Raw genomic sequence first — 22,105 nt, forward strand, 5'->3', positions numbered from 1 at the left:
GTGTTATTCCTCTGGGGCAACCGCTGTTCGGACCCCACCATTAAGCATGACGATAGGCACATGTTCCTACAGAGCCTGCTTTGGTTTCACGGAACCACGGGCACCCCTCGGATCCATCTGGGGATCACTAATTCATTATTTTCAGCAGACGCATAAGATTCTGTTGTAGGACTTGGAATCATTTCTTCACTTCTGACGCCGTCGACGAACATCCAGGTTGATTACCTTTTTGGGCCGCTTTGTAGTTCTGAAAGTAACCACGTCTGTGTTCTGGTGCTCAGGTCGTAGCTCTTACTCTTTGCGGTAAAGTCCGACAAGGGGGATCGATGGTGTTTCTCATCTTGGCATGCCGTTTGTTGCAATATTTCTTTCCAGAAACGGTTGTAGCAGTTCATCCCGGCTGGTAAGAGCACAGACAGGGGAGCCGTGTTCTTTCTTTCTTCGGGAGACTGAGCACGTTTTTTGTCCTAAAAGAATTCTCTAATAAGTTGATTCATGGGTTTCGCGTTATTATTATTATTATTATTTTGAGATAGATGCACACGTCAAGGCTTGATCGTCTGAAGAGCAGCAGAGGTTAGGGGTCAGGCCCCCACCCACGGACATCCCGTCCGTGAGACAGACAGACGCACAGAGAGCAGGGGGAAGGGGCCTGCACGTGGAGGAGACACGTTCAGACCTTCCCCCTCCCGTGGGTCTCCCCGGGCTTGACGAGCCGTATTCGACTGGGTGTAGAAAGACCACGCGCTGCTTGCTTCTGAAATCAGCAGCTGTTTAAAAAATAATAATTCTCCGTGTTCAACAGGATTCCTCAAACAAACCCTGAATGTTTAAGCAGCTGGGCCTCACATTCTCGGGAAGGGCAGGAACGATAATAGTCGTATTTATTTTCTTTTTTTCGTAAAAACAAGACTACAGAAACCTTAAAGGATCTGGTTTCCCTTCGGAGAGCAAAACAGCTTTGCAGGCGGACTTTCCAGCCAGCTCCCCGGGAGGTCATAAACGCATTTATCCCCCAAACATACCCTGTACCTCTGGGCCTCTGCTCCCGTGGTGACTCCACCCGGAGCGCCCTCTCTCCCTGCCCCGGGTCGCGCTGGCCTGGCTCCTGGGCCGTCTCCACCAGCGGGCCGCCAGGGTTCTCCAGACCCAACTCGGGTCCCTGAGCGCGCGGTCGCTGCCCGGCTTTGTCCCATTTCACTGTCCAAATCTCACTGTGCTCTCGCACAAGGAATGCCGGGCAATCAAACAAAAGGCTTCAAGGTGATCGTCTCTCAGATTTCATGGCCTCCTCAAATGCCTGGTGAAGAAATCCAGAAGCTGGGCTGGGGAGGCCGTGCCAGACCGCGGGGGAGACGGAGGCACGGGGAGGCCTGCACAGGAGTGGTCACGTCTTGCCCGTGCACATTCTGTCTCCTGAGCGCACCGTTTCGCACCCCGTGAAGAGGCGGGTGGGAATCTTTTTCTCAGCCTGGAAGCGGGCAGAGGAGAATTAGGGGGAAACGTGGCATTTGCACCGTAGAGACGGTACTCGCAAACCATCGGTTTTCCTGGGCTGCCCGGGAAGGGGCAGGAGCCTGCGCACTCGTGGAGAGCACCCCCCTCTGCGCGACAGGCCCTGGGGGTTTGCTCCGTGGCGGGCACGGCCTTTCCAGGTGCCGCGTCTGTAAGTCTGTCCCGGGGATGGCAGGTGGAGGTGTTCCCACACGCGTGGCACCCCCACTTCCCAGATGTCAGAACCTTTCAATACCTCGTTTCAGATCGTCTCTCAAATGCAGGCAGAGGACGAACTTCTAAGGTCATGAGCTAACAGGAATGTGCAGCCAGGGAGAAGGGGTTTTCCAACGTGTCTTTCACTCTTTCTGAAATTAAATTCTAAAAAATAGAAGGTGCTAAGATCACAAATTAAGAAAGACGTAACTGTATGCTGTCCACACGAAACTGCAGACTTTGTGCTGACGTAATTGTACGACACGAGGCGTGTTCTGAGAAGCCGCCTGGTCCCAGCCTGACACACGAACTCGCCGCATTTCATTTTATTTCATGACACACACACACTTTGTAGTGGCTTTGCCCTTGCGTATCAACAGCTAGGAGCGGACACAACTGCCCTGAGCACTTCCCCTTGGTGGCAGACAAAGCTGAGGGCACGTAATGACGGTCAGCCTTCTCTCTCTGGCTCTGGCGAACGTCAGCGGACGGTCGCTGCTGAGATGCCGATAGCAAAGGTCAGCGTTCCTCTTCTCTGTATAAAGAAACGATGTTTATATTTTATTTAATAACCTTAAAAACTGGGATAAGCCTAGCCACTGTTCTTAAAAGTACCTAGAGCATCTGCCTGGAAGATGGCCTCCTCCTACGGACAGGAGGACAGAATGGCATCTGTTGACACGCCAACACACGAAGACCAAATGACGTTCCGCACCTCTTCTTTTCCTGGTCGTCTCGATTAACGTATAGTTTTACACAACAAAACGCACTCGTGTTAAGTGTGGAGCGTGACAGGTGTGGGCGAGGGCCTCACCTGCGCAACCACCACGATCAGGATATCCTGGAAAGTTTCTCCATCTTCTTGGCCCTCAGAACCATCCTTCGCCCCTGGGCTCACTTGTCCCGCTGGGGGTTAGTTCCGCCTGCTCTGGAATCACGTTCCCGGAATCACACAGCGAGTAGTTCCTCTTTTGCGTCCGGCTTGGTTTGTGCGGGAAAACGTTTGTGAGGTTGAGTCATCTCGTGATGTCAGTGGTCGCCTTGTCTTTATTGCTGAGCACGTGTTCATGGTGTGGGTGTACAACAATACATTTGTGTGTTGCTCTGTTCTTGGACAGTTGGGCTGTTTCCAGTTTGGAAGTATTATAAATACAGTTGCTATTAACGTTTGTTGGCAAAGTTTGTACGGACGTGTTTTCATTTCTCTTGCGTAACCAACCGGGAGCGGAGTTGCTGGTAAGTTTAGCTTCGTAAGAAGCCAATCATCCCTTTCCCAAAGTGGTTGTGATATTCTATATGCTCAACAGTAGCGTGGGAGTTCCAGCAGTCCCATCTCTACCAACATGTGGAATCGCCTACCTTTTTTATTTTAGTCCTTCCAGTGAGTGTGAGGCAGCATTTGCTTGTGGTTTCAACTTTCATTTCCCTGATAGCTAGTGATGTCAGCTCCCTTTCGTGTGCGTAGGGGCCCTTCATAGACCTTCTTGTGAAGTTTCTGCTCAAATCTTTAGTCTCTTTATTATAGGGTTATTCATCTTATTTGATTACCGATTTGTTGGAGTTTTGATGTATTTGCGTCACAGATCCTTTTGTCGGACAGATGTATTGCCAATATTTTCTCCAAATCTGTGACCTGTCATCTGGACAGTGCCTTTTGAAGAGTAAATGTTTAGTTTTGATGAAGTCGAATTTACCAATTCTTTTCTTCTAGGTTTGGTGAGTTTTGTGTTCCAAGGAAGTTTGGGTCTCTTTAATTGGCAAAAAAAAAAAAAAAAATTATTTTCTTTAGAGCTTTTACAGTTTGAAATTTTATATTTAGGTTTGTGATTCATTTCAAGTTAATCTTTGTGTTTGGTGTGAGATGAGGGCCAAGGAGACGTGTGGAGATCTGGTTGTTCCAATGGGAGCGGTTGGAAAGAGACTATCCGATCCCCATGGAAATACCTGGACACCTTTACTGAAACGATATTAGCCACATACATGTAGGTGTATTTTTAAAGCATTTATTCTCTTCCCTTAATCTATGCCTCTCTGTATGCTAATAATATACTGTTTGACTGTAGCCATTTACCAGTCAATCTTTAAATCAGGTAATGTGAGTCCTCTGACTTTGTTCTTTATCAAATTTGTTTTGGCCATTCTAGGTACTTTGTGTTTTTTTAATAATACAGAACCGATTTATCAATCCACAAAACAAACAAACAACAACAACAACAAAAACCCTTGCTGTTGCTTTGATTAGATTGCATCGGTTATACAGGTAAATCTGGGTAGAACTGACATCATAGCATCATTGATTCTTTCAATCCATGAATATAGTTATCTCTCCGTTTATGTAGGGTTTCTTTAATTTCTGCTAGCAGTGTTTTATAGTTTTCCCAGTGTAAGTTTTATACATCTTTGATTATATTTATTCCAAAGTATTTTATGTTTTTGATGCTCTTATAAAATAGAAATATTTTCTTTTTTATGTTCCAAGTGTGTATTCCTATACATTTGTTCATTGCAAGCGTTTAGAAATAAATTAAATTTTTGTATCTTGGTCTTGTGTTCTATGACATTATTAATTTCATTCATTGATTCTAATTTTGTGTGTGTGGATTCAGTCAGCTTTTTTACGTACAGGATCATCTCATCAGAGGGGAAAAAAAGTCAGTTTTACTTATTTCTATATCCCTGTCACTTCTTGACTTTTGCATTGACTACTATTTCCAGGATAATGTTAAGTGGAAGTGTTGAGGGCAAACCTTCTTGCCGTGCTCCAGTCTTAGCAAAAAAGAATGAAGTCTTCTAGCATTAAATGGGATATTCATTATGGATGTCCTTTGATAGGTTAGACATGTTTTATTTATTTTTAGTTCGTTCAGAGTTTTTGTCATGAATGGATGTTGAAGGATTTCAAATGTCTTTCTTTTTTGCATCCATTGAGATAATTGTATGATTTTTCTACTTTATCTTGTTAAATAGTGAAATACATTGTGTACAGTTTTTATTGAGGAGCAATGTACATAGAGTAACACTCACGCTGTTTTTGGTGCGAAGGTCTATGATTTTGACAGACTCGTGATGACTACCACAATCCAGAGAGAGCAGTTACCTCACCCCAAAGAAATGCCCTCCTTACTCCTTTGTAATCAGCCCCTTCTGCCTCCTGCTATCCCTAGCAACCACGCATCTGTGTTCTCTTCTCTAGCTTTTCTGTTTCCCACCCGTCGCAGGCATTGAATCGTACAGCGCACAGAGATTGGCTACTTTGGCTTCTCACAATGCGTTTGAAATGTATCCATATTGTTGTGTACGTTCCTGTCATTGCTGAGTTAGTACTTCACTTTGTGGATATACCAGATTTGTTTATCATTAACTAACTGGGGTCATTTTGTCCATTTCCAGTTCATCGATTGATTTTTGAATGTCACATCAGTCACGAACTCCTGGGAATAATTGCATTTGGACATGGCAGCATTATCTTTTTTATATACTGCTGAATTTTATTATCTAATATTTTCTAACTATTTTTACAAATATGTTCGTGAGGGATATGTTCTGGGAATTTTTTTCATATGCTTATCAGTGTTATGCTGACCTCATAAAATGGATTGGAAAATCCTCCTTCCTCCTCTTTTAAAAAAAAATTTGTTAATGTTTATTTATTTTTGAGAGAGAAAGACGGTGCGGCGCGGGGGCAATGAGCAGGGGAGGGGCAGAGAGAAGGAGACACAGAATCCGAAGCAGTCTCCAAGCTCTGAGCTGTCAGCACGGAGCCTGATGCGGGACTCGAACCCACTGACCGTGAGATCATGACCTGAGCCGAAGTCAGACGCTTAACAGACTGAGCCACCCGGGCGCTCCTCCTCCTCCCTCCTTAATTTTCTTAAATTGATTGCGGAATTGGTTTTACTTTTCCTCAGAAATCTGATGGAACATAGAGGAATAAAGTGAAGCCACGAGGGCCTGGAGTTTTCTTTGTGAAAAGGTTTATCGTTATGGATTTTATTTATTTAATAGGTATTAAGCTATTCAGATTTTTTATCTTTTCTTGACTTGGCTTTATATTATGAATAATATAAAAAGACAACATTAAATTTACCATCTCAGCCATTTTTTTTTTTAATTTTTTTTTTTCAACGTTTATTTATTTTTGGGACAGAGAGAGACAGAGCATGAATGGGGGAGGGGCAGAGAGAGAGGGAGACACAGAATCGGAAACAGGCTCCAGGCTCCGAGCCATCAGCCCAGAGCCCGACGCGGGGCTCGAACTCCCGGACCGCGAGATCGTGACCTGGCTGAAGTCGGACGCTTAACCGACTGCGCCACCCAGGCGCCCCAATCTCAGCCATTTTTAAGCGTGCAGTTCAATGATGCTAAGTGTATTCACGTTGTTGTACAGCAGATCTCTAGAACTTTTTCACCTGGCAACGCTGAAACTGAAAGGAGGCCATTAAACAGGAATTTGCCTCCTTTCTCCCCTCCCCCGCCTTTCGTAACCATCTTTCTTCTTTTGGTGTCTCTGATTTTGACTCCTTCAGATATTTCATATGAGTGGACCCATACAGTATATGTCCTTTTCTAACCGGCTTATTGTGCTTAGTATAACGTCTTCCAGGTTCATCACTGTTATAGCATGTGACAAAATCCCGACCCCCCCTTTTTTTAAGGCTGAGTAATAGTCTAGTGTATGTATATACCTCATTTCGTTTCTCCGTTTATCAGCCGATGAACACTCGGGTTGCTTCTACCTCTCGGCTATTGTGAACAATGCCGTGACGATGGCGGGCATGCAAATACTTCCAAGATGCTGCTTTAAATTCTTTTGAATATAGACCCAGAGGTGGGACTTCTATGACACCAATTCTATTTTTAACTTTTCAAGAAACGTCAAAACCGTTCTCCGTAATGGCCACACCATTTGACGTGTTACAGTGAGCAAGGATTCCAACTCCAATGCTATTTTCTGTTCTTTTGATGGTGGCTAGCACACCAGATGTGAGGTGCTTGCCCAGTGTGGTTTCGACGTGCATCTCCCTGGTAACTGGTGATGCTGAATGTCTTCGCATATGCTCGTTGGGTATTTGCATATCTCCTTTGGAGAAATGTGCATTCACGCATTTTGCTCACTTTTCAGTTGGGTCATTTTGTTGTCGTCGTTGTTAAATTGTAGACACAAATGGTGGCAAATGAGACTTTCATGAATGCGACATGTGACTACAGCTTTAGAAAAGATGTACGGATATCTTCGAACGGCTACTTTTCAGAGCTCCTCTTTTAAAAGGGTCAAGAATGGAGCATTCACACGTTCTTCATCCATCATTCACGTTTTCATTAAATTATTCACTGGCTTTGCCATAATCATATATTTACTGAGACCCTCCTATGAGCAGGAATTATTGTAGATGCTGTAAATGGCGTAATAAGACCGACATGATCCTTCTAAACCACACGTTTAGAATCTAGGAAGAAAAAGCAGAAAAGAAAAAGGGAGTTCTTCTTTTCCTATCCCAGATCCCAGATCTTCATGTCGGGTTCCTTCTTGCTATAACACTAAGGTGAATTCCTTGATGTGATCTTGTCTCCAAAGCTTTGCCAGTTGACCCGCATACACCTGGGGTCCCAAATAGCCTAGTTCCTGCAGGAAGTTCCAATTTTAAAAAATTCGCCCCAAACCTTGAAGACATATACATAATTACTATACCCAATTTTCAAAGATTCACACTATGGCGGCCATAAACATTTCTGACACTCTCTTTCATTTGCAGAATTCTCAAACTTTAGTGACGCTTTTCTGTTATGCTGAATTCTCCTTTGAGCTCCACACCATCTAGCCTCTGGCCACAGTATCTAAGGGGTCTTCTGACCCTCCCCGTCTATCGCACCAAGCCACTGACTGACAGCTAGAAGACCGTGCAGCTCAGTGCCCCCAAAGCTGCACAATCCTATGAAAGAAAATGTAATGAGACACCTAGAATTATAGTTTTTCTCCTCTTCTGACACTTGTCCCATAGAAAATATTCACTGAGTATTTCTCATTTCTAAAACTCTCCACCACGCTTCAGATAAGAAATATATGGTAAGGCCTTCTCAGGTACATTAGAAAGATTATCTTTCCGTGGAAAGCCAGAGAAAACCCGAGTTCTAGCATTCCTTGGCACTATAACCTGGTCAAGTGATTTAATTTGCCTGAACCTTTGATTTTTCATCCATGCAAGTGAAATAGCAATACCCAGGTCTAAAGTAACTTTAGACACGAAATGAGATCACACACAGATCCCAGCGTGCAGCAGGCAGTAAATGTCAACTTCCGGGGCACCTGGGTGGCTCAGCTGGTCAAGCTTCTGACTTCGGCTCAGGTCATGATCTCGCGGTTCCTGGGTTCGAGCCCCGTGTGGGGCTCGTGCTGACAGCTCGGAGCCTGGAGCCTGCTTCCGATTCGGATTCTGTGTCTCCCTCTCTCTCTGCTCCTCCCCCACTCATGCTCTGTCTCTCTCTCTCTCTCTCTCCTTCAAAAATAAATTAAAACATTAAATAAATAAATAAAGAAACATTAAAAAAAAATTTTTTTTCAGATATCAACTTCCCTCTTCGGGAAGAGACAATCTTTTGGGGACTGAGGTTCTAGATTTGTAAAATAAAGATCAGACGACTTCCTTATAAGCCACTATGGGGACGAAGGGTGTTTCTTGGCAAGTACGTTACGGGCTCGCACAGAGTGGACGCATGTTAAGAATACCACATTCAACAGGCACGTTCTGTGAATGCCACCTTCCTGCTGTCCCTTCAGACATCATTCAGTGGGGAGAGGCGCCCCCCGCCCCTGATGACGAGCTCGTGAATTCGCTGCTCCCTCTTAGGTAATACAGTCCTGCAATAGCTTTAAATCATGACACTGTCTCAACCCAGAAATGCGAATGTCCAGCCTGAGACAGTCGTCAGACGCCAACCTCGATTTGACGCGCAGTGTGCCCTCCTCCCCAGATCTCTCTGGAACCCTGCAGAGCACGCCCTGTGGTACATGTGTACATATGTATTTTTTCTTTTCTTTAAAAAGATCAGCAAAATATTATCTTGCTGGGAATATTTAACTCAGAAAGTTTTAAATGGCTGACGACGTTTTTATCCGTTTTCTCAGTTTTGTGTGTGAATTTCACTACCCAAGGGTGGGCCTGGAAGCTCCGCCGGAACCTTCACCAAAGAGGACTTGCTTCGTGGCCTCTGGAGAAACACACAGCTCTGGGGCGTCTTCCCAGGAAGCCCTGCCCCGTGGGGATCTCTGACCACAGAGCAGTTCGCAAGGCAGCAGGTGTGTGGGAGCACGTGGCCACCGATGGCTCTCTCCACGTGCTCTCATCCCTAAGGGACAGTGGCGCCCGGGAACCACAGTCCGTGGACTATTACAAGTGGAAGGAACCTCGCGGGCCACCAAGACAACCCCTTCATCTCACAGACAAGACAACTGAGGTGACTTCCCTGCGGCCGCCGCCGAAACAAGCCAGGCTCGGGGGAGAAGTCTGCGAAGAACCCGTCCTCTTTCTAAGTCGGTAAGAACCAAACGAGGTTCAGGAGTGGTTTCCCGGCACTGTTTCTTCACACATCCCGTGGCTAAGTGTTAACCCTTGCGAGGCGTTCTCCCGGGAACACCAAGGTGAACTGGGGACAATCTGGGCGCTTAAGGAGCTATGATCTTGACCGGTAGGTAGACACCATGGGGCAAATCGTCAGAGAGACTGATATAAACTTCGTCCCAAAAAGCCCGTAGACGGTAATATGACGGGAAGATAAACGTAACAGCCACGAATGTGGAAGACTGGAGGGTGTCGGACAGTGAGGTCCGTTTCTGTCCTCACCGACACGTGGCTCTGAGCTGCCTAAAGGCGGCTTTTCCTGGTTTGCAGGGCAGAACACGAAAAGCCATTGCCTCCCCCTTCTGATCGCACGGCAAGAGGTTCTCCCCGGTAGCTGTGAGCCCACGCTTCTCCGTGTCCGCCAAGGGCAGCGAGGGCTGTGAGCAGAATCCATAGGGGTGGACGCATTTGACGAGCCAGCGTCAGGGAGACAGGGCGCCCCGCCTGCAGCAGAGAAGCGTCTGAGGCTGTGCTGCTTGTTCCCACATTTGGGGAGAGGCTGTGTTGCAGGGGGCGTGTGCGGGGCGGGGGGCCAGAGGGCCAGCTCCAGTGGGAACACACGATGTCAGTGCAGCAACCCCCCCCCCCCCCCCCGCAACATTTTAGTGTCCCGGTTTTATTGCGAGCGTCTTCGTGTATTTCCGAGTTCGGAAACTGACTTTTCTGAAGGGCACAGAATGCCCCCTCCGTCCAGGAGACAAGAACGCTCCAACTCTCACGCCGTCAGGGGGAAAGGTGCTCGAAGGTGGAAAGGGTTGACGCCAGTGGTGACGAGCATTTCATCCCTCGATGGCCAAAGTCCACTCGGCGGGAACGCTCTTCAGGGGATCAGACAAAAGTGAGCAGTAGGACCTCCAAATCCCCCCTCCAGACCCGAGGCTCCGGGGCACTGGCCGGTGCCCCCACGCGGGGAGCCGGACGTCCGGAAGATGCTCTTTCCTGCGTGCACCAGCCCTGGCTCTCTGTCCTTTGCAGCCGGCTCTGCAGGGAGCCCGGGTTCCAGCCCCGAACCCACCCCTGCAGCGGCCTCTTACCGTCCGCTCCTGATGGCTAGTCCCCAAGTGTGAGGGGAGAGAGGGCAGGAGAAGGGGTGCTGGGCAGCCTGTGTCTTCGGTACCCTCCAGAAGAGCCGTGGCAAACAGCCCGGGGCCTGAGCGGCACACCTGCCTCCCTCCAACATTCAGACGGTTCGAGCAGGTCAGGAGGGCAGGCCTTTCACGAATGGGATGTGGAGCAGACAGCAGGGTCCTCCGTCTCCCCTCCTCCCTCCCCTCCCTCCTCCTTCTTTCTTCCCTCCCTCCCTCCCTCCCCTCCCTCCCTCCTTCCTCCCTCCCTCCCCTCCCTCCTCCTTCCTCCCTCCCTCCCCTCCCTCCTCCTTCCTTCCTCCCTCCTTCCTTCCCTCCCCCCTCCTCCCTCCCTCCCCTCCCTCCTCCTTCTTTCCTCCCTCCCTCCCCTCCCTCCCTCCCCTCCCTCCTCCTTCCTTCCCTCCCCCTCCTTCCTTCCCTCCCCCCCTTCCTTCCTCCCTCCTTCCTTCCCTCCCCCCCCTTCCTTCCTCCCTCCTTCCTTCCCTCCCCCCCTCCTTCCTCCCTCCCCTCCCTCCTCCTTCCTTCCTCCCTCCTTCCTTCCCTCCCCCCCTCCTTCCTTCCCTCCCCCCCTCCTTCCTCCCTCCCCTCCCTCCTCCTTCCTTCCTCTCTCCCTCCCCTCCCTCCTTCCTCCCTCCCTCCCCTCCCCCCTCCTTCCTTCCTCTCTCCCTCCCCTCCCTCCTTCCTCCCTCCCTCCCCTCCCTCCTCCTTCCTTCCTCCCTCCTTCCTTCCCTCCCCCCCTCCTTCCTCCCTCCCCTCCCTCCTCCTTCCTTCCTCCCTCCTTCCTTCCCTCCCCCCCTCCTTCCTCCCTCCCCTCCCTCCTCCTTCCTTCCTCTCTCCCTCCCCTCCCTCCTTCCTCCCTCCCTCCCCTCCCTCCTCCTTCCTTCCTCTCTCCCTCCCCTCCCTCCTTCCTCCCTTCCCTCCCTTCCCTCCCTCCCATCCCCCTCCCTCCTCTCCCCCTCCTTCAGTCCCTCAGGGCTCTGCACATCACACTAGCACGTCCCTGTTTCCCCCTGGAGCTTTAACATCTCAGTCGCCTCAGTGTCTCAGTCGAATCTAAGTGCCCCAAGTCACAAGAACTCCATTGACGCTTGAGGAAAACGCCAGAAAACCCCCTTTAAAAAAAAGCTGAATGTAACCTTTTTCTGTCTGTGGTTTGTGGCAGGAGGGGGGGGAGGGGGGGGTAAGCAGAGCAGAAGTTTCCAGGAAGGAGAACGGTCTTTAGCTGAGGAAACACCTCAACAGGCCCTCAGTTACACAGAAGAAAAGCCTCCGACCGGTTTAGAAAACAGGCGAAAGTCAGGAACGTGTGCAATTTACGTCCGTGTGTGTCACACGTGTGCACAATGTGTCTGTAAGCTCGCGGTGCCCACAGACAGTGAGGGGGGAGTGGGACAGACCACACACGCGGGGCAGGGAGGGCAGCGTCTGCCTGGGGTTTTCCTCTCTCCTCCTCCGCCCGGTGCCCATAAAGCCCGTACAGCCGCGGGCCACAGGCTCCAGGCGGGAGGGCCCTGGGGACGGTGACGGGCCCCAAAGGTGGCCCGGGGGGGCGATGCGCTCCCGGGAAGGAGAGGCTGGCGCATCTCAGGCACCCGCAGAGCCCCTAGAGAGGGCGCCACACGCCCACGGCCTCACGAGCGGGGTTGCTCTGCCAAGGTCTCGGGGGAGACGACAGGGTCAGAGGACGCTGTGCGTGGGGACCACCTCCGGGCCGGGTGGTCTGGCTCAGAGCTCCTCCCGGGGCGCACGGACCACCAGACCTCGCCATGCGCTGCCCTCGGCAATGTCACTGGCCCCTCTGCCCACACCGGTGTCAGCAAGCGACCCTCAGCGCCCGTTTGGGTGTCACGCACGGCAGCCCACGGGTGCTGCGGGGCGAGGCTCCAGACCCGCCTCCGAGAAGGGCGTGCCAGCAGGTGTGGGCCTCGGCCTTCCCGCCTGACCTTGGGGGCCTCCGCGGAGGAAGGGTGGGCCTGGCCGGAACCCGCTGTGCCCTCTGTCGTGAGGCCCCTTCCCGTCCTTGCTCCCGGCCAGGACGACCCACCGGGTGCAGAGCCGCGGGCCGGCGGAGGCAGGCGGTCCGGCGGGCCCAGGGAGGGCCAGGCTCGCCCTCGAGAGGCTCTCCCGGGGCATCGAGGGACGTCGAGGGACGCCGGCAGGGGGGTCTCCTTCGTTCTCTTGGGGCAGTCTGAGCTGGGTCCTGTACCTGTGCCACCACCAAAAGCGTCCCACCCCCCATGGGAGGCTCGGGGGGCAGGTGAATGAATAACGTTTTGTTTTCCAGTAGCAAACTGCCCACAGCTGCTAACGCGCCCCCAGGAGCCCCCCGAGGAGGGGCGAGGCAGCAGAGGGAGCCCCAGGTCCACTCCGGGCCCCTCCCCGCTCTGCTGGTCCCGATCCACTGTCACCTCGGGGGAAAGTGCTGACAGCCAGTGAGTGACAGCTCTGATGTCCCCTCACGGCCACACCCGAGAGCTGGGGGTGCCCTGGGGACAGCTTCTGTCTGGAGATATCTCTTGGTGGCGTTGAGACTGAAGGACCCCACAGCCACCCAGGCTCCACCCACCGATTCCCTGCACGCAGGAAGGTGGAGTCCACGGGAGGGCTCACGTGGCCTGGAGGAGGAGGGAGGCTGGGGCTGGGCAGGCCTGTCATGCTGGGCCCCCTAGAGGGAGGCGGCTGGGCTCCAGGAGGCAGCCGGGGGCGGGGGGGGGGGGGTGGGGGGGGGTGGGGGGGGTGGGGGGGGTGGGGGGGGTGGGGATGAGCCCATTGCCAGCTCCCTGGACATCTCACCCCGAGAGGGAGACACGCAGCCTCTTGGCCACTGTTCCCACGGTGCAGGTCACCCGCGTTCGGTACAAGCGGGGCCTGAGGTCACACGCAGGACTGTTACTGACGTCGGCCGGAGGAGGGGGGGTACCTACAGCCTCCGAGCTGCCCGAGGCATTTGCGGGAGGACAGAAGGGGCTACGCTGTAGCATGTCTGCGGTGAGCATCGGGGACACGGGCAGGAGGCCCTCCGCACCGATGCAGGTGTCCTTCTCGGGGCGGGGAGACACGGTGCCCCAGCCGAGGGACCCCGGACGAGGGACGCCGTCTGCAGCCTCACGTGTAACACAGGAACACGACGTCTCCGAGCCCTGGCATGCGTGGACGTGAAGACGAGAGAAGGAAGGCCCTTCCGGAGAGCAGCCCCCGTGAGGCAGGCTCCGGCAGGGCGCTGGGGTTACGGGCAGGTGTGACCGTCAGTGAGGGGTCCCCCCTCCCACACACGGAGACCTGTTACTGGTCCCGCCGGACACTCGTCTTCCTGTAGACGGGCATTGTGCAGGGAGTCCCTGTTTCCGGGCGCAGACAGGCCTGCAGAAGGGCCAGGAGGCTACTGTGCCCCCCCAGGCCACGTGGGGTGTCAGCTGGTAAAGAAGGGGGGACTCGCAGGAAGAAACAGCAGAAAGAACAAAGGGGCAGGGAGTGGAAAGTGCAAGAATGTTCCGGAAGCTGCATCAGTCTGGCAGGACGCGGTGTGGGTCCTGCTCTCGTCTCCGGGAACTCGGCCGGGGCCGGGTCTGAGGCAGTGGGCGGCAGGGGTGCCCTGGGTGACGCCGGGAGGGACCAGGCGTGTTCCCCGGAGGGCCCGGTGGCGAGGGCCCTGCGCGGGGAAGGGCGTGGGGACATCTGGAAGGGGAAGGACCACGGCCCTGGCCATCGAGCCGGGTCCCACGTGGCTCCAGCTTTCTTCAAGTCGCTTTCAAGGTACCAAGTGCAGCTGCCAGAAAGAGAGTTTAAAGTGCGTGAGTTGTGGATTTTTGTCTTTCCCTACTTCCCGCTTTCCTCCTCCTCCGCCAAAACCGCCCACATCAGCACTCCCTAAAATTCCTACTCCACGGCTCTGCCACTCCCCAAAATTCCACTCGGAGCAGCTGCTAAAAACCTTTATTTTTCTTTCTGCTCTTAAAGCTCTTCACGGCTCATGCTGTGGCCACGAGGCCCCAAGGTCACACTCTGCCTGCCCACCCGCCCCCCCACCTGGGACACTGCAGGGCCTAGGTCTCCACCCCCCCCCCCGGGGCCCCACCCCCAGGATCCCCAACCCCCACCCCTGAGGCCCCCCCCCCAGGGTCTCCCCCGCCCCCCCAGCCAGACACACTCTCCTGTGCTCCTGGCTCTGAGGGTCCTGAACAAGACAGCCGGGGGACGCTCTTCAGGAAAAAGAATAAAAATCTGGGCACAGGGTGAAGTACAAATGAGGAAAGACTTTTAGAATAGAGAAGAAATCACAACGCAACGCATCCTGACTGTTGAAAAGCTGGCAAAAGCAAGCAGCACAATAAGAGAAAAACTAAGCCTTTTGCTAATTAAGTGCCGGGTGGTGCTGGCACTCAGGGGTGCTTCCTTCAGGGGCGGCGGCCAAGGTCTCCAACCCTTCCTCCCCCCGCTGTGAACTCGCCCTGTCCGCAAGCTCCGGAGGCCCTGCACACACGGAGTCCTCCCACGGATCGACCTTCCCCACCCTGTCCCCGCCACACCACCATCAGCCCTCCCCCTACTCTCTCCCCGTCCTCCCTCCCTGTCTCTGCCTCTCCCTTTCTCTCCCCTGTCTCTGTCTCTTCCTCCTCCCTGTCTCTGCCTCTCCCCTGTCTCTGCCTCTCCCTTTCTCTCTCCTGTCTCTGTCTCTTCCTCCTCCCTGTCTCTGCCTCTCCCCTGTCTCTGCCTCTCCCTTTCTCTCCCCTGTCTCTGTCTCTTCCTCCTCCCTGTCTCTGCCTCTCCCCTGTCTCTGCCTCTCCCTTTCTCTCTCCTGTCTCTGTCTCTTCCTCCTCCCTGTCTCTGCCTCTCCCCTGTCTCTGCCTCTCCCTTTCTCTCCCCTGTCTCTGTCTCTTCCTCCTCCCTGTCTCTGCCTCTCCCCTGTCTCTGCCTCTCCCTTTCTCTCTCCTGTCTCTGTCTCTTCCTCGCTCCCTGTCTCTGCCTCTCCCCTGTCTCTGCCTCTCCCTTTCTCTCTCCTGTCTCTCTTCCTCTCTCCCTGTCTCTGTCTCTCCCTCTCTCCTCCCCCCGCCCAGCCCCTCAGTCCTGTGGGCAGCTAGTCTTACCGCCTGCCACACTGCACTACACCTTTCTGAATCTGTCTTTTCATCTGTTAAATGATGCTAATAAAAACTACCCGATGAACTTTTGTGCATATAAATGATAAAATAGAAGCAAAGCGTTTACCACCGTGTTGATGCACGGTAAGTACTCAGTGAAAGTGCCTAGTACTTTAGAAGGGAGTGAGTTAATGGTGTCAGACCTGGAGAAATTTCCCCAGGGCGGGAGCGCTCTTTAAAAACAAATATTTATTTTCCTCTTCAAACTCTAGCTTCCCAGTGCCTTCCAAGTGAAAAACGAGTGGAAAAGCTAACCTTTTTGTGTCCTTGGTGTCTGCTTACAGACCAGGGGTGGGGAAAGGCCAAGAGAAACCCAGTCTGAGAAGAGGGCCGTCAGCAGCTGACCTTCCCCTGGACCTGTCACAAAGGGGATCGGGTTCCCCCCGCTCCCCGAGCCCCGAGCTCGGGCGCACAGAGCGTGCATTCATCCGGGCTGCCCCGTCTGGCACACGGTCCAGGCGGGTGGGCCTGGCCCCGGGTTGACATCAGCGTCCGCCTGGAAACGCAGGACGCACCTGCTTCGAGGCAGTTGTGTGCGTAGACCTTTTATCCAAGACCCAGCCCTGCAAGTCCGGGAACCAGAAAGCTGGCATCAGATCCCCCAAGTTTGCGTTCAAGGGCGGGACGGGCCCATTAATGTGATTCAGGAAGGTCGGGGCTGAGCTCCTGGGGACACGCTGCCTCCCCGCCTCTGCCGGGAGCCCCGGCACAGCTGAAAGGAGGCTGGCCGGAGGGACCTCTGGACGGGCCACGCTTCCCATCAGAAAACTGTCTTTCGGCCCAGATGGCCTGGTCCTAAAGCAGGGAAGGTGACTGAGAGAGAGCCAGGGGGCAAAACACACTTGTTGGGCCGAGAGCTCACGGCGGCTGTGGGGCCGCGGCGCCGTCGTTCTGGAGAGGGCGGGGGACGGACGGGGCTCCCCACCGCTGGCGTGGACTCAGCTAATGAGAGTCTGCTGAGAGCAAATGAGCTCATTCCAGAACCTGTGATTTTTGAACTCGGGTGTCAGCAGGAAACTCCAAACAAAACAGATTTTAGTTCTTTCGTGGTACGCACTCAGGGGCCCTGTGATGCTCTTTGGGGTTCTAACTATTCTCAAAGCTGATGATGAAAAACATCGACAGCTGAGTTACCCTCGCAAGCAGCAGCCAGTTCAGGTTCACTTCCGTCCAGGAGGTTACCGTCACCTGCTGTGAGGCGACTGGATTGGTGTCCTGGGGCTGCCCTAACAAAGGACCACAGACTGGGTGGCTTAAAACAACAGAAGCCGATTCCCGCCCATTCCTGGAGGCCAAAGGTCCGGGTGTGGGCAGGGCTGCGCCCTCCGGAAGGGCTGAGGGGAGAGTGTGGCCATCCAGGCCTCTCCCCGAGGCTGCCTGGCTCGCCTGTCCTCCCAGGGCACTTTGCGGGCCCCGCCCTCACATGGCATTTCCTCTTCTCATAAGGACTCAGTCACACGGGGTTAGGGCCACCCTAAAGGCCTCATCTTAACCTGACCATGTCCACCGAAACCCTACAAATGAGGTGACTTCCCAGGCACAGGGCTGGGAACCTGGGGGGGACATGAGCGATTACACACGTCAAGTTTGAGGTTTTTTAAAGCTGCACAGACCCGGTGACTTTAAAACTAGCCCTGCCCTGGGCCTCTACCCCCTTCACTTCCTTCGAGGTCCTGCTCTACTGGAACGTGTTTGTTCTTTCGTTTTGTTACCTGACACCCCGTAAACTTAAGTCTCCTGAAGGCGCGAGCATTTCGTGGATAACAATGGATCGCCTTCTGCTTCCCACCAAAACCAGCCCAGCCCTAGCTTCCCCGGCTTTCCATCTCCTGCCGTGCAGTTGCCGTGCGGGGCCAGCCTGGCCTCCCGCGTCCCACGTTCAGCATCTTTCTCCGGCTGGGTCTCTCCAAGAGGATGCCGAGAGGCCAGCAGGAAGCTCTTAGCACCTGCAGCGTGACCACGTGTGGCCCCCCGGGGGCTCTGGGGAAGGTGAGGGGACAGACCCGGTGTCGGGCAAGGGGGCTGCGTGGGGACAGCCAGCTGGACAGGGCAGAGGCTGTGCGACCGGGAGGTTCGGCGTGTAAGACTCAGAGTCTGCTTTGTGGGGATAGCGGACCCCCGCCACTGACCACACTTGGGTGTCGGATCCCGGTCCCGGGAGGGCTGGTGTCTTGCCACCCTGTGGGCTGAGAATTCACGGGAGAGAGAGGAAGGCCCGGCCGCTGCTTGGCCCCGCCCAATGCCAAGCACAGGACGCGAAGCCAATAAATATTCATGTTGTCTATGACTGATACAATCTTCATTTGCATGTTACTGGTTAGAAATGCCGGTAGGAAAAAATGCTCACAATGTGAAAAGAAAAGAAAAGAAAAGAAAAGAAAAGAAAAGAAAAGAAAAAAAGAAAAGATTGCTTTATTGAAAATAAAGGGTTTTGTCTCGGTGGGAGGTAAACCACGCACATTAATTTCAAGGATTTTCCTGTGATCCTCTGGAGCTCTTAGATGCAGAGGCTTTGTGGTGACACACGTATGCGTTGCCATTTCAGACAAAGTCAATGTCAAAAATGACACTCCGGAGTCTTTTTTTTTCCTTGAAATCCAGAGATACAAGAGAAATTAATTCACAAAGGCACTGCTAAAAAAAAAAGAAAATCCAAGCAGTCAATAAACAAAGACTTGAGAATCAGATTCATTTTCTCGGACTGATACGAAAGCAAGTGAGGGGACCCCACGGACTGGACACGCCAGGAGTGTCTCTCCCAGAGCAGCAGGAGGGCATCGGGCAGGGACAGAATGAGAGACAAGTTAACTGATCTCATGGGATAATTACTAGAAGACCCTCCCACCCGCCCGAGAGGTGGCTGAATATAATCTTCTCTTCAAAATAGTGATGAAGACAGAAATGGCCAATCAGATAAACCTGAGAAAATACCCACTTCTTTGGAGATGGACACTTCTTAAGGGCAGCACACACAGCAGACGACCTTCTCTGTCAGGCTGTCCCATGCAGAGGTCTCACCTCGAGGCGGCGCGTCCCTTAAGCCCCCCCCTTGATGATCTCTATTTGAGTGTGATGGCTTGTCAGTGCAAGGCCACCTCCCACCTGTCCCTCATTTATGCATTGGGAGTAGCCTGCTCAAAGGTCTCTGCTTGGGCACAGCCCAGGAGGCTGGAGGACAGGATGTCAGAGACGAGACCGAGTGGGAAGAGAGGCCATTGCAGACCCACACGCTGGTAACGGAGAAGCTTTGCTTCTAGCAAGTAAGGAGCACCATGGGCTCGGTTTGCACAATGTAAGGTGTGGATGGGACCTGAGAAGAAACAAGTTGTATTATTGAGACATTTTTACCGTGTAGGAAAGAACTTTTTTTAAAAAAACTGTATATTATTAAAACAAAATTTTTTTAGTGTTTATTTTTGAGAGACAGAGAGAGAGAGTACAAGCAGGGGAGGGGCAGAGAGAGAGGGAGACACAGAATCCCAAGCAGGCTCCAGGCTCCGAGCTGTCAGCGCAGAGCCCGACGCGGGGTTCGAACCCACAAACTGTGAGATCATGACCTGAGCTGAAGTCATAAGCTCAACCAACCGGGCCACCCAGGCGCCCCATCTGTATATTATTTTTTAAATGAAGTGTACATGTTGAGACTTTGAAAGGGTTCAAGGTTGGTTTGTAAGTGAAGTAAGTTTTAAAGCTTATTTGTAGATTCAAAACGTTATTTGCATTTCATGGAGATGGTGATCTTATCTACTTAGATATACTTAGACTATATTCTCTGTTCAAAGACACGCCTTGACAGCATTTGTTGTGAGGCATTGGTGTTTCCGATCATTCGTCTGAAAGGGGGAAAAAATGTGATTTTGTTGGTTGGTGTGCTGGTTTTGCAGAACAGTTTTGTCGGAGGAGCTCAGACGCTGTCACAAGTCTCGGCTTCATAAGCAAGGCGATGGGACTAGATTCTTTTAGCTCGTCTTAGATTTCGCTTCTGTTCCCCCGGGACTTTGCCGACAGGTAGCGGTGGGCACAGCGCCCACACCGCCTCGGGCTCGGACCACCACCGGAGCACGGCGGAGCCCCCAGCGCTTGGCTCCCCAGCGACCCCACCACTCGCGGGTGCTCTGTGTCCTGAACCTTGCTCGGGGTTTCTCCCTCCAGGCCCCAGGACGCTCCCAGCTGTGCCGGGAGAGGGGGGAGGCACAAAGAGCCCCAAGCAGCACTCACGATGCGTGTTTCTGTCTGAAGTTTGATTGCAGACAAATAGTCTGAAGCACCGACGTCTCACTCGTCAACGTCTGTCAGTGCGTATCTCGGAACGGAGGATACATTACATGCTGTCAAAAAGCCAGTGTTGGAAACAGATAAAAATCATACTTGTGCTAAATGCAAATAAAGTTTGAAATCTACAGACGGGCCCAGCCGTGGTACCGGGGCCCCCTCCTGCCCCAGGCCTGGTGCCTTCCGGAAGCACCACTGCCTTCCTGTGAAGGCAGTGGGGGAGGCCCAGCTTCCCAGGAGTCTGGGAGTGTCCGGATGCCCACGTGAGTGCAGGCTTGGCATCTCTGCCCCATTTGCAGCCCCTCTGCCTGGCACAACTTGAACTTCCCAAGCGTTTTCACATGTAATCGAAACTCTCCTTCACCAGAAGAGTGATGATCCCACACGATGGGTGATGCTATGCTGAGGTCACCAGAGTCTAGGAATAGCCAAAGCCTCCCCCTGTCCACGTGAGGCCCGGCTCCTGCAGGGGGCTGGCAGCCTCGGGCCTGGATGGGGAACGGTGTCCCTGTGGAACCCACTGTACCTGGGACCGGAGGCCAGTGACGTGTGGCCCTAGGGCTCTGACGCAGCGACCTGCGATGAGGGTAGACCCGGGGGGTCACAGGCCCAGGGCACGGAAGGTGTTCCTCTCTGACTACCTGTCCAGTAAGTGCTTGTTGAATCTGAACGAGATCACCACCATCATGGACTCCTTAGACCCTCTCCTCAACAGACGGTTACTGAAAGTTCCTTCACATTTTCCGTAAGCGTCCAGATCCCCTAAAGCATTCATTCATAACTTAAAGGATCAGCCCGCCAACTCAGAAGTACGGTACACAGGCATATGGACACGGACCCCAGGCACCAACCCCGTGACAGAATTTAGCAGCACAGAGTTCCTGAGACCCGATCCCCTGATGAGCCTCTGATGGGTCACGGAGCTGGGAGCCTGGGACGGGTGCAACATTAGATTGCTCCTTCCTCCAATAATATGAAGAGAGTGGTTCATTGAAATTCCAACGATTATCCTCTCTTCCTTTAGCATTTAATCATCTGGATGCTTCCGAAGAGTGTCATTACAGGCAATCACTCCCCATTAGCTATTGTTCCCAATGTCCCTGCAATATGGCATCGCTGTCAGCCCATTGGCTCGGCTCAGCAAGCCAGTGCAAGAAAAGACTCAGCCGATTTTCAAGCGCAAACAGTCGTAGACATCGGAGTAAAGGAGAATTTTCCATCTCCACGGTCCCAAGCCTCATGGGAGACTAAAACTAGTCACTCTTCCTGTGTGCTGGGCCCGTGTGGCATGTGCGGCCAGCAGACCACACAGCACCCTCCCACACGATGTCTCCCAGAAGGCCTCCATGGCGTGCACACACACGCACACACACACACACCAGCCCTGATTAAATTATTCCTTACACACACTGGCCTTCTTCATTCATTCATTCATTCTCAACTAAGCAGTGCCTGTGTGTATTCGTCACTTTTCTAGGCCCTGAAGAGACAGAAATAAGTAATCCATAATCCTTGTCCCAAGGGTCTCACAGACCATATGGGACACAGAAAAATAAACTTTGCCTTACCCCGCAAATGAGATCTCTTCCACAAGTTGGATTCTACAAAGCAGGGTGCCTAACAGAGGTCTACATAAGAGCTTCGGTGTTTAGATGAGGAGTGAGGCCGACTGACCGAGGGGAAGCAAAGCCGGCAAAGTGAGGACCCCCCCCCCCCACCACCACCCTGGCTCCAACACGGATTCCGGTGCCTCCACAGGACACGTGTGGCGGGGAGGTCTTATCACAGGGAAGGTGCACATGAGATCAGTGCTGACCCACGTGGGCTCCTCAGAAGGACGGGTGTGCAAAGTGCTGCTTGTCACCAGGACTGGCCACCAGGTCCCGGGAGGCTTACAGAATCTCCAACAACAAACGGCATGGCGCTTATGACACACGCCCCCAGGAGCTAATGAAATACTTTAGTCTAACCTTATCAGCACGAAATACCAGCGTCCTGAGCGCACTCAGCCTCCTGGCACCAGCTCTCATGGCTGCAGGGGAGAGAGCTCCATGAGTTCTGAAATCAGGCTGTCGCAGAGACACTGGAAATGGACCTGCAGGCCGGTCTCCAGTGTCAGCAACTTAGAGACAGAGTATGTGTTAGTTGCGTAAACTTCTTCAAAAAAGAGCGTCTCCTTTTGCGTGGTTGGTCGATAACGCTTTGCCTTTTATTGAAACCGCTGCACACCCTAGGCTCAGCTGTCTTTCTGCAATTGCGTGGGGTCACTGCACACTGAGAAGCA

Source organism: Prionailurus bengalensis, chromosome B2 (genome assembly GCF_016509475.1).
Source record: "Prionailurus bengalensis isolate Pbe53 chromosome B2, Fcat_Pben_1.1_paternal_pri, whole genome shotgun sequence".
NCBI classification, from domain to species: domain Eukaryota; kingdom Metazoa; phylum Chordata; class Mammalia; order Carnivora; family Felidae; genus Prionailurus; species Prionailurus bengalensis.